This window comes from Mercenaria mercenaria, chromosome 2 (genome assembly GCF_021730395.1).
Source record: "Mercenaria mercenaria strain notata chromosome 2, MADL_Memer_1, whole genome shotgun sequence".
In the NCBI taxonomy this organism is placed as follows: Eukaryota; Metazoa; Mollusca; class Bivalvia; order Venerida; family Veneridae; genus Mercenaria; species Mercenaria mercenaria.
In genome coordinates, this window is record NC_069362.1 from 42,753,655 (window position 1) to 42,767,080 (window position 13,426).

Sequence of the window (13,426 nt, forward strand, 5' to 3'; positions counted from 1 at the left end):
CACTATATTAAGAGTTATAGTTTAGGCGTGACTTTAAGAACGTCATGAAAGCAGTATGACGTCGCCATGCATGACGTGTATTTTTCAAGTCATTAGTGCAACAGATTTTGCGTATCACTTACTAAACATCATGCGTTTGAATATTTGGGAACAGTTTAAAATGATTTTTAATAAAAATAACATTACCGTATATTTCTTATTTCATCATGGGCCTTTTATCTGCATACCTCAATATTTTCATGATGCATGGATACTTTGGAATTTACGTTGCCATGACAACACAACTAACATATATTTGTAAAATATGGTAGAATTTGATTTCACTTAGATAACTGTATTACTATATACTTGTTTCTAGGTTTACATGAACATAAAAAAACAGTGATTTTCAAGTATTTTAAATTACATATTTTGCAATAATTATATCATGTCACTAATACAAGTTTTCTCATGGAATACCCTCACATACTATTATTCAGAACGCTGAAGAACCAATAAAGAAAGAAATAGCAACGATCATGTAAGCATGTACGTATATTTATGCATAATATAAAACAATATTTAGACAAAGTAAAACGTACAGACAAAGTAAATGAAAAAAACACAAAAGTGCACCACCTTGGAAAAATCAGGAGCAGAGAACCACTCGAAGTTTAACTTATAAATCACTCTTGCATCTCACTAGGTTCATTATAAACAGGACAAAAAGAATACAGATCAATCCCTTACAAACTCGATGAAAACAAAAGACGATATGCGGGCTGGTGGTCTAGTGGTAACACGCTTAACTTTCAATCCAGAGCTCCGGGGTTCGAATCCTGGCCAGGCACTGGGAATTGCAGAGATGCTTTGAGTGTCTCCCGCCTAACTAAGAGGCCAGTACTGGTTCTTCCAAGGAAAGACGGCTTCGCGTGTATTGGTGTATTGGTGCTATACACCGGGCACGTTATAGAACCAGACTGTCTACTCGCAAAGAGCTAGGATAAGTTAGCCGGACAGGCCTGTAACTAAAAAAAAAGGTTTTCTCTCTATCTGTTCTGGGAGCTTTGTCTCACTCTGTCCCTCTGGTCAGAGCGCCCTGTAAAGTGCCCTTGAACGTGTTTATCATGAAAAAGGTGCTATATAAATCTGGTATACTAATAATATGTTAAACGTAGAAATGCTTTTATATGTTACTTTAAAAAGCCAGAAGTCAATTCCCTGCTTCTGCTGAATACTGAGTATATTATTTGTCACATTCCATAATAGTAGCAATTTAAACACAGATTTCCATTGCGTTTTTGTATAACGTGTAATGCCATATCTTTCATAAAACAAAATATCAGTTTGCAAAAGTGTGAAAAAATTTCACGCCTTAAGTTTGTGTATCTAAAACAGGAACTGTCGTCAAAGTCAAATGTCAACCGGTTCGATTGTTTGTTACAACATGGAATAGGAATCAATTTATCTGAAATCTTGCGAACACGAACTACAAATGACAATAGTAGCTTAAATTATATGTGACAAGCCATGACAAAATGGTCCCAAATGACATTTTTATGGAAACTGAGTTTTTCACATATTCTGAACTGTACATGTGTCCTTAACATAAATTCAAAATTTTAGACCTGCATCTTTTAAAATAACAATATTATAGCATTTTTTGTACAATAACTCCCCATCGCAAACTTGCACTTTTTGTTTAATAATAATGACAAATGATAAAATCATTTACTTTTATCATATATATTTTAATTTCATACTTTGCCATCAATATTAAAAGTATTTAACATGATTAGCACAGTTGATAATGCCTTCTTGCTATAAATATGCTATTTTATATTAAAAAATTGTCACAATTCATGTTTCCATAGCAACAAAATACAAGAATTGCTTTAAATGTCAATTTAACAGACATTTTAGTCTACATTTGATACAAAAATGTAAATTTATAAAATGTATATTAGTTCTCCAGAAGAACTAGAATTTGTGAATTTTCTGATTTATATTCATTCTCAAAATTCCATAAATATCTAATATTTGTAATGTGTCATTCAACTTCAAATGTACTTAAGATGCATTGCTCAATGACAGTGTAAATTGAATTAAAAGTATCAGATGAGTGATGACTATATAACATTAAATTGTTAACATTATTATAATTAAAAGTCATATAACTCTGGTATGAAAGCAGATAAACTTAATACTCAAGTTCTGTTTCCATGGCAACAACATTTTTTATAAAATAAAGAATTCATTTTCATATCTATTTCCTTCATTTTTCACATAAATTTTCAAGTAAAAGTATCATTTCAAAATATTCTTCCTGGATGGTAGCTTTTTTCAACTTATATAGTTGCATAAAATATATCTTCACTAAAATATTTAACATTTAGGTAATTACTTCAAATGTAGAAAATCATCAAGATGATCAATAAATATATTTAACTTTGCTTAATGTATAAATCATGTGTATGTAGAGCTCCATTCATAATTTTATGTCATGCAGTACTAAACTGTAGATTGTTGAAAAATCTTCCAGTGTCTTTTAGGAATTTCACATTTATACTGTGTTCAGCCTTACATACATACAGTGTGTCTATATTTAGCCAATGCATACTACTGCTGACACCATAATGAAGCATTTGTTCATATACATATATATGGAATTTTGGTCTAGTACACCTTTAAAAATTCAAAAACACTTTCAAATTAATTAAAATTTCAGAAAGTACCAAATGAGTTGAGCTCTTTCTCTGTATTACTTTAAATGTTAAACACTGTTTTTCCATTCATTTTGTTTTAAATGACTGAGTTCTCAATTTTAATAGCTTTGGCACTGTTAATTTTGAGCATACATTGATGTTGCTGCAACAGGGGCGCTATTCCATTATACAGGTACAACTGTCGACTGGCATCCAGCTCAGGAATGGTAATACCATTGGAGAATTTGCATCATGCCAATCACCTGCCTAAAATATTAATCTCCGTCTCTGCGTTGAAGTTATAATCCTTCAAGAATACTATACCAAGTCATGCAGAAGACATTCTGTAATGATAAGTGTATCAAATATTTAAGACAAAGAACACTAATAACCTTTTTTTTCAATCCTGAACAACAGCTGTCCATAAGTCAGCTCACACATAATTACATTAAATTACATTTTAGAATTTTATTATAGTAATGACAACCTCTTTTCATCAAAAAGTTCGACCATTGCACATATTTTACATCAAGTAAGGGCCATGATTTTGATCTCGTTTTAACAAATAATTCTTTAACCTGGATAAGAAAAAAAAAACAGTTACTGTATTACAATTATGTTATTTCTGTTGAACTGGCTTGCAGTGAGCTAGAAACTCTTTAACAACATAACAAGAAACAGAAAATGTGGCATCTTAAATATAAGTGGCCTATTTACAGACATCAACTCTGCAGCAAGTTTTATCAATACCTGATTATTACAAAAAACTGCTTAAAGAGGTGACAAGCCAAATATACCTAAACATGTTCAGGACTGAATTCTGCAAGCCAGGCCTCCATCAGGTTGTACTCCAAGTCAATCATGTAGACCCATCATAACGAGCCACATTCCAGAACTGAAATAAGGGTATATTTAAACAATGAATTCTTAGACAATAACTTTTAAGTAGTAATAGTGTAGTCCTTAGAATATAACATAGCATCACTTTATTACAACAATTAAATACCAGCTACACAGCTGAATTTAATACAATATGTTATGCAAGTATGCAATATTCAAATTATAAATCAATGTTTATCAGTGGAGATATGATGTTTCATTTACATAAAAGTATGCACATTATATATATAACTGGAAACCAGTGACTTTCCAAACTGAAGTGTATGATCACATTGTGAAATTAAATATTTCAACATCAAGTTCTGTGAGCTTAATAAATATTTCTTTATTTTTTGGAAATTCTTACCTTATAAGAACACTTTTCTTATTTTGTCCAATATAATTGTCCATATGTAATGAAACCTTTTTTTATCCATAGCCATGATGCTCCACTTCCAACAGCTGTACTGTACTTTTCATACACTAGGTAGAAAATCTGAGAGCCTTAAAAACAAGAACAGTTTATGAGAAATGTATCAAAATCCTGATCAAAATAGGGTGAATCAACACTGACCAAAAATGTCCATCATTTCTTATAGATACTGCTTGACAAAAACTTGCATTTATCAAAATTTAAGCTGATTTATTCTGATTTACAGTGCTTATTATACAGCATCTTTATTATAAACCAATGCAGTATTTTCAATCCCATTTCAGGGATTTACAAAAAGTTCAGTGAAAAAAAAACAAGCAAAGAAATTAATAGTAAAATCAAGTCTTAAAAACACAACTTCCTTTGGATAATTTCACTTGACAAAATTTCTGTTATTAAGGTGTCACTCTAAATTCAAATGTAAAATGTGCACTGTAGCTTTGTAGCTTTTATTTGTAGAGCCATGGTTGTTTTGAAGACTGTGGAATTTAAGTTAGTGATACTGCAGTATATGGAATTTCATATTTAAAATTGATATTAAAAAAATGCATTTGAGAAATCAATACTGACACTGATATGAATGTAAACACTAACTTTAAATATTATACCTGCATGAGAACTCACAGCAACTTCACTTGCTGAGCATAGTATGTGTACAGTACTTGTTGAGCATAGTCAAAACTGCAGTGAACCTTTATATCTCATACTGCTGGAGGTTGTCCTGAAAAATATAAACAAAGAATTTTTCATTTATTTAGTAGCCTACCAGTATGCTGTCTGTCAGTACTGACAGTAGTGAGAATGAAAAAAAAATAGCATTGTAAATTGCATGTAGATTTTTTAAAGAAATTTTCAATGTCTATTTTAGTTGCTATTGCAACAAAAAATGACAATTTAAAACATCACTTTTCCTGTGTTATTGTACTTTTCTTTTCTAATTGTCATAGATTCTACTATATGTGCATAAATTAATAATTAATGACCATGTAATTATTCACCAGTTCACATCTGTGACAGTTAAAGAAAATGTACAATATTCCTGTCTATTTACAATTTCTGGATAGAAAATTTCCAACAGAATGTACTTTATATAGTAGATGCCTCACTGTCTTGGCTGCAAGTATATTCTGCCATCATGAAAATTTACAAATATACAGAAAAAAAATATTAAAAGTATTTGACAGCAGCAGTCAATTCGAAATGTCAACACGGCCATTTTTCGCTGCCAAGTTGAAATTGTATCTTCGATACATCAACAAAAGAAGTGGTCTGTCCATTCTTTTTTACTTAACTAACGAATAAATTTATGATGAAAATAAACACTTACCATAACAACCAATAAATCCGCCATGTACTTTAAATATCCGCGTATATTCAGCGCAATAACTACATGTTTTCTCTTACCCAGTTTCACACATGTATACACCGCTAATGGCGTGTAGATTTCAAAGGGAAACAATTCGCTAATTCACTCATTATTTGTGATATTTTACTACTACATAGTCTTGCGATAACTAAATATTAACCGTATAAAATTAAAAATCTTCGTCTGATATTATTGATTTTAACACTAAATGGCTGTTGCTTTAAAAACAAATTAATGAAAACAAATATCTAATTAAGTGACGTCAACTTCAACGTCATTTTACCGATATCGAGGCTTGTGTCATTTGGGATAAAAATGTCATGGCGGGACACATATATGTACTGAGCCTATTATCTTGCTAACAGTATTTCCTTTAAAGGAGGAACTTTATTGGCAAACAAGTGCAGGACAATTATAAATAAACTGAAATAGGAGAGTTAAAATTGTAGTAGATCTATGATCAACAGATGAAAACATATCTATGAAAGTATCACACTGAAATGAATAAAATCAACGCCAAAATTATTTAACAATAGCTCTGAATGGTTTTAATGATGTGCTCTGGACAAACATATAAAGGACAGATTTAAAATCAATTTGTGATCTAGACTTTTGACTAACGACAAAAGTTCATGTGCTTCGCAAATTGTCTACTGGTCACCAACCTATATGTCAAGTTTAGAGTTAATGCCTCGAATGTGTATTAAGTTATGCTCTGGGCAAAAATAACTTAAAGTCAACATTTATTGAATAAGAATAAGCCTTAAGTTCTAGACAAAACATATATACAAAAAACCAATTTGAAATCAATTTGCGACATTAACCTGTGACATATAGACTTGGTTCATGGACTCGGTACATTGTCTTATCGCCTCCTATCTTCTTCTGGACTTTGGTATATCCCCATGCGATGGCTAGCCAGTACATTTCGACTACAAATCTTTTGGAAACCGACATGCAATGCGTACACAATGAGATAAATGCAAAACATGGCCAAAAATGGAAAATGATTGCTAAATGAATATAGAGTATATTTCAGAAGTATAGTTTAATTTGAAGTCGTTTCTAAAACTCATCCGTCAGAAATTAAATTCCATTTTGCCGTGACAAATGGTTTTGTGCAAAACTGTTCATCTTTAAATTGTCAGAATGAATGTAAATTGCAAATTTATGTCCTTATCTCATTTCACCGAGGTGCATTAATATATAATCCCTGACAAACTGAAATAACATAAATATAATTATCTTCTTCCAGTCTCCAGTCAGAAATTGTTTCATCTCCGGTGGTAATAATATGAAATTATAATTTCGCATGTGCAGGATGGTTTTGTGCAAAACTGTTTATCTTTAAATTGTCAGAAATAATGTAAATTGCAAATTTATACTCTTATCTCATATCACCGAGATAATTATATTAATATGTAATTGCTGTCAAACTGAAATAACATAACTATATCTTCTTCCAGTCTCCAGTCAGAAATTGTTTCATCTTTGATGGTAATAATATGAAACAATATTTTCGCATCTGCAGGAATTATTCAATTCAATTCATGTGCGTAGTGTTTTATTATACAGCTGTCTCATTAGTAGTCAATTCAAGACTTTATTAATGCCGTTAATAATTATTTGCTGACGTGGTAAAACAGGACTTGTAACAGACTTTTAAATTTATCCTGCATACAATTTTAGATATCATGATGGCTCTTTTACAGATTATGTTCATATTAGGCAAGCTGTAGCTGTTTAAGTATAGATCATGGACTCCATTCTATGTACAATGTTTTCTTACCAAGGGAATATCATTTGGTTTGTTGAGTATATAAGTCAACATCTCAACATATTATTAAGTCAACAACTGTTGAAACCTAAACAATCATTGATTATGTTTAACAAAAAAAGAAAAACTGATTAAATAGTCATAGATGGTACCCAAATGCATGTAAAGAATATGAGGAAAATCCTTTACCAACTGGAAAAAAAATCACATACATAAAAATCATGGAAAGAAAGAAAAGTATCGGATTTTAGTGATGTCAAATGCTGAAATGCTGCATATTGCTGCTACAGAAATTAAGCATATTTCAGCAAAGATATGTACAAAATCAGAAAAGTTGATTATTTGATAATCAGACAGATTTTCAAACTTTGTACAAAATATTTTCTGTAAATGTAAAAGAAAACAAATGTCTTCTTAGTACATTGCACCATTAAATTTAGTATGTTAATAAGAATGCAAGAGGCCTTCTATCGATGATATTAGCAAACATGTCATTTTTAACGATTTATGTGAAGAATATCATAATATATTCACCTGATATATCTAGTGAAAAAACAAAACATTATCAAAGGTGCCGAATAATTTATTATACTTGAGCATAAAAGAAACAATGTTTTGGCATCCATTTAGCTTTGTTTTATTTCGACCAAATACGTACTTACAGTACATTTCCTTGACATCTTGAAAAGAGGTCAGAGTTAAACATGTATCTAGTCTTACAATTCTAAATTTCTAAAATATAAAAGAGGTTTTCTAACTCTGCTGGCAGATGGGCTAGTACTGAGTCGCGAGATCAATAAGTCTGTACGCTTTAAGGATGAATTTTGTTATAAAATACGAATTCTGTTTTGACAAAATAATGTCTTTATAATAAACAATTAAACAAAAATGTTTACCATTTCGGCATTTTTATAGATAATATCAGGTAAGTGTTTCTATGTATCCGAATGTTTCGGCGAGATTTAATAATGTTTATGTGCAATTGTTTACACCATGATTCCCGTTTCCTCAGATTTTGCTAATATACGCAAATGCATGTTATAGTTATATTATGCTAACTTACATCAGTAACGCTGTACAATCATTTTTTTTTTTTTGCATCAGTGAGATCAGTTTTCACGCCTTCAAATGGTGAATATTATACATGTACTACCACCAAAACCTTATGACGTTCCTATACAATAAAGCTGATGGGTTTTGTCAAAATTGATCAAAAGAATAATTGACTGATGTACCTGAATATCACGCAGAAATAAAGTAATAAATTACAATGATATGAGCTTAATACATGAATGAAGGCATAACACTAAAATGAACAACAGTAATGTGAGATCATTCTAAAAATATAAAAGCACCCGTACAGCCTGAGCGGATATTTTACCTTGGTAGCAGAACAGTACTATTAGAATCTAAAAGACATGAACGATTTTCAGAATAAGTTGTTTAAAACAGAAATAGTTTCGCTTGATTAACTTCAAAAGCGTGACCTTTTCCATTTAATGTAACTGGAGACCAACATCTTTTCTTGTAAGCCGCATATGACGGCTTATCATTCTTTTTTGTTTGAGGTTTCACCGAAAGATGCTTTCAAGATTTGAATGCTATCTTTACTTCTTAACAAATTCAATCTGTTGCAAGTAATAACAGACCGTCACTGATTGTATCTATTGGCAGAGTGACACCATATGGTGTTTGCGAGGTCATATATCATCTGAGTTATCATCAATAATATGATATGTAAATGGTCATATCTCCTCGTAGATATATTGAATATTTAGCTGCTGTTTCAGAACATACTTCTGTGTTTTGAATTTATGATATAAATGTTTTGACGTGACAATCAAATTTCTGTTATGTAAATAAGATGCATTGTCTCGAAATACGATGTCTTACTTTGACTATATCTAATACGACGCAACAGCGCGGACAAGTGGCGTTTAACAATGGTAAACAGATTTTGTGTGAATAACTATATTTTCTGATAGTATTTACTAGAAATATATAACCTCAACATGTCAATCGTGTCTTCATTTTAATGAAAATAGATGTTTGTTGACTTTCTTGGTTTACAAAAATTGCCCTTACCTGTAAAGTTTAGCAGCTTTAGTAAATACCCACTGTTGCTTTGCTCATTTTCTCACCTCTTTAAGAAATAAAATCCTAAAGTCCTGCGACTAGAACAACAAATTTAAGGTATAAAAGCTTACATAGAACAAGTAAGATATAAAACAAGGACAACTTAAGACTTTTTTCATGAAAAACTGATGTATCCCACCACTGACCACGCATAAATTGTAAATTGCCACAAATTAAGGCCCATAACTTCAGGGAACAACTATGAACCATACCTTTCCAACAATATTCACAACTATGCTTGCATTAGTGACTCCTTAAAGGTCTGGTGGAATTCTGTCTAGTGATATAAGAGTAGCAAAAATCATAGTATTTGATAAATCAATGGTAATGACTCCGCTAAAACGAGGGTCCTGCAAAAAAGTGTTTTGTCATTGGGTTCGGATTTCTTAAGTGCTACGTTTTATCAAAATTATCTTTATTACAAACCTTCAAAGTATTCCCCCTTTAATGAAACACATTTTTGTAACCTTTTTCAAATTACCCAATCGCGAAAAGCAAACAAATTGTCTTCTTTTGGTATCTGTTTGAGACACTGATAAATGGCGCTGCCAAGAGAACTTTTGGACTCGTATTCCTTTCCAGAAAACATTGGAAAAAGAAAAGTCACAGATACTCAGGTCAGATGAATATAAGGCGGATGGTTTACAACTTCTACCTTTTCAGAAGTCAAAGAAGACTCGACTACCTCGCACTAATGATAGGAGGCGTTGTCGTCCTGACCATCCTTTGCTTTCTTCAGTACAGAGTTCTTGTAGAATCGTCCAGTGACTGTATGGCCAGATGGACAAGGCACTTGAACGACTGACCGACTAGAATTGAAGAAAATTGCGAACAACGTCTTTTTCGAACTTATGGTTCTCTTGGCAATACAGGGGCGTTTTTGAACTTTTCGCTTCCATTGTTTATTATCAGCCCTTCTCTGTTGCTCAAACATGTGCACCCAGATTACGTCACCTGTAAGCAAGATAGAATTAACCCGACTGTCACAGCCTTTGTATTTTTTCAAAGTTTCACGGGCACATTTAATGCCTTGCTTTTTTTGCTCCTCAGTGAGCAAATGAGTCACCCACCTAGCGCAAACCTTTCTCAGGTCCAAACGCTTTTTTTTTCAGAAATGTTTGCACACTGCCTTCTGATATGTCAGTACAACTGGCTATATCTTTCACAGACAATCGCGCATCCTGTTCGACCACAGCCTTTTCAGCAGCGATGTTTGCCTTGGTAACAAAGGTTTTAAGCCCAGCAGAACGGGTATCATCTTCGACAAACAGGACCCTCGTAATCGTAACATGACGTATGTACAATTACACATCACACAAAACTGACGATTTTATAAAAAGGGATTTGACAAAATAATCCCTGTTTGGGGGTAGTATACGCCATTTTGGGTGTCCTTATTTTGACTAAATAACGGAGGACTATTTAGGAAATGGTCGAATTTGTAAATAAATGCTAAGGTTATGACATGGATTAATCCATGCATTGACAAACAAACGAATAAAATACGTAAGCTATTATTTCAATTTTATTCAAAGTGTATTATATAAACATGGATTAATCCATCTGCAAATATAACATCCATTGCTGATAATGCCTTTACAATAAAACTCCAATATTTATCGTAGATCTTCAGGTAACAGTGCATGGATTAATCCATCATTCAGTCCCAGTCATTTCCAAATAATTTCTACAAAATATAGAAACCAATACAATCTTAAGCATGGATTAATCCATCATACAATCAGCAAAACTCTAATAAGCAACGCAATCGACTGAAATCAAGAATAGTTCCAACTTTATCTCATTTTAGTTTGATCAAATACATGATCAGTCCACTTCAAGTGTAATACGAAAGATGGATTAATCCATCCTTTCATCTTGGATTGTTATTACAATGCCATTACTGACTGTGAAATGCACACTGTAGGTTTATCTAAAATGTAAAACCAAAAACATGGATTAATCCATGCATTGACTTTACAAGAAAATCAATACTTCTACCGAACCGTGCCAGCATTAATTATAGAAAAAGATGGATTAATCCATCCATATTTTATTTTTGTGGAAAAATATTGTTCCAACTCTATCTCATTTTAGTTTGAACACTGTAGGTTTATCTAAAATGTAAAACCAAAAACATGGATTAATCCATGCATTGACTTTACAAGAAAATCAATACTTCTACCGAACAGTGCCAGCATTAATTATAGAAAAAGATGGATTAATCCATCCTTTCATCTTAGATTGTTATTACAATGCCATTACTGACTGTGAAATGTGCACTGTAGGTTTATCTAAAATGTAAAACCAAAAACATGGATTAATCCATGCATTGACTTTACAAGAAAATCAATACTTCTACCGAACCGTGCCAGCATTAATTATAGAAAAAGATGGATTAATCCATCCATATTTTATTTTTGTGGAAAAATATTGTTCCAACTCTATCTCATTTTAGTTTGAACAAATACATGATCAATCCACTTCATGTGTAATATAAAACATGGATTAATCCATCCTTTCATCTTGGACTGTTATTACAATGTCATTACCGACTGTGAAATACACACTGTCGGTTAATCTAAAATGTAAAATAATAACATGGATTAATCCATGCATTCAGTCTTTAAGGAAACCAATATTTCTACTTAACAGGGCTAACATTAATTATAAAAAAGATGGATTAATCCATCCCCATTTTATTTGGTGAAAAAAATATTGTTCCGACTCTATCTCATTTTAGTTTGAACAAATACATTATCAGTCCACTTCATGTTTAATATAAAACATGGATTAATCCATCCTTTCATTTGGACTGTTTACTGACTGAAATACGCAATGTCGGTTTATCTAAAATGTTAAACCAAAAACATGGATTAATCCATGCGTTGATTTTATTATGTGAAAATCAATACTTCTACTAAGCAGTGCTAACATTGATTATAGAAAAGGATGGATTAATCCATCTCTATTTTGTGTAGTGGAAAGATATTGTAAGACCGTCTAAAATGTTAAGAAAAAGGCATATATTGATCTGTCCATTTCAACTTGTAAAAACAAATGCTAATATTGACAGAAAAAGATGGATTAATCCATTCCAATTTTATGTTTGTGAAACGTCTCACAAGTAAAATCAAACACAAAGATTAATTCATCTTTTTTCTATCATGTTTCCATAATTGCTACACACATTGTTGATATCGATAGAAAAAGATGGATTAATCCATCCCAGTTGCATGTATTGAAAAACACATAAGCAAACAGTATGAAACGTTTCGAATTTTATGTAAAATCATAAAAGACCTGGATTAATCCATCTTTTCTACTTCAAAATTACCAAACCTTTTTTAAATTCAGTGTATTAATATAGAAATTATGAATTAGTCCATCCCTTATTTTATATTGAATTCTAATGTACTTTTCTTGTTGAAACACTCTTACGCTACAGTGACGTCATGTTATCGTGCGGTAACTTTAATGTTTAGGTTGCGACCAAGAAAAAGCGCTACTATATTGTATCTACTGTTTTAGATTAAGGGCATATTAGAATCAAAACCTAGTTTTAACACTGTTTATACATTCGGGCGATAATACGTCGTTAAAAAAATCATTACGCCTGACGTATAAACGCCCATCCTGCATGAATAGTGTTAAACACTATTTTGCTATAAGTTATTTCTTAAATAAAAGCACATTCGCGGATCACATTAACTATATAAAATCAAAGACACGGATTAATCCATGTTTTCCCAAGTTTTTACACTCAATGTTTGATATTAATTGAAAAACAAAGAAAAAAAGATTTATCAGTCTGCATTTATGATTTACTTGTAGTATAAAAACATTGGCTTACCATATCAAAATAAAAATGAAAAAAATCAAAGACATTGATTAATCAAAGATGGATTAATCTATCTGCATTTCTTTTAGTGCAAAAAAACAAAACATTTGCTGATCTTACCAAATAAAAATAAAAAAAAAAGACAAGGATTTAATGCGATTCTTTCACTGGTTGTTGGTGCAGATGGAATTTCCGGCGAGGCTCTGCCGAGTTACCGCGTAAATATATACCCGAGGGCCGATTATCTGCACCTAAAACCAGATTATAATCTCTTTCTTGCAGATATCAGTAGTAATAAGAATAATAATAA

General features: G+C 31.7%; 1 long non-coding RNA gene across 1 annotated transcript; it reads right to left on the reverse strand.

Moving 5' to 3' along the window:
- Positions 1–1,495: 1,495 nt before the first annotated feature.
- LOC123543341 (uncharacterized) lies at positions 1,496–5,452 on the reverse strand. The gene is made up of 5 exons (XR_008367066.1): positions 5,324–5,452; positions 4,605–4,717; positions 3,931–4,067; positions 3,482–3,579; positions 1,496–3,028 (listed from the first exon to the last, which is right to left on the reverse strand). It is a non-coding gene; the product is annotated as an uncharacterized LOC123543341 (long non-coding RNA).
- Between the last annotated feature and the right edge of the window lie 7,974 nt (positions 5,453–13,426).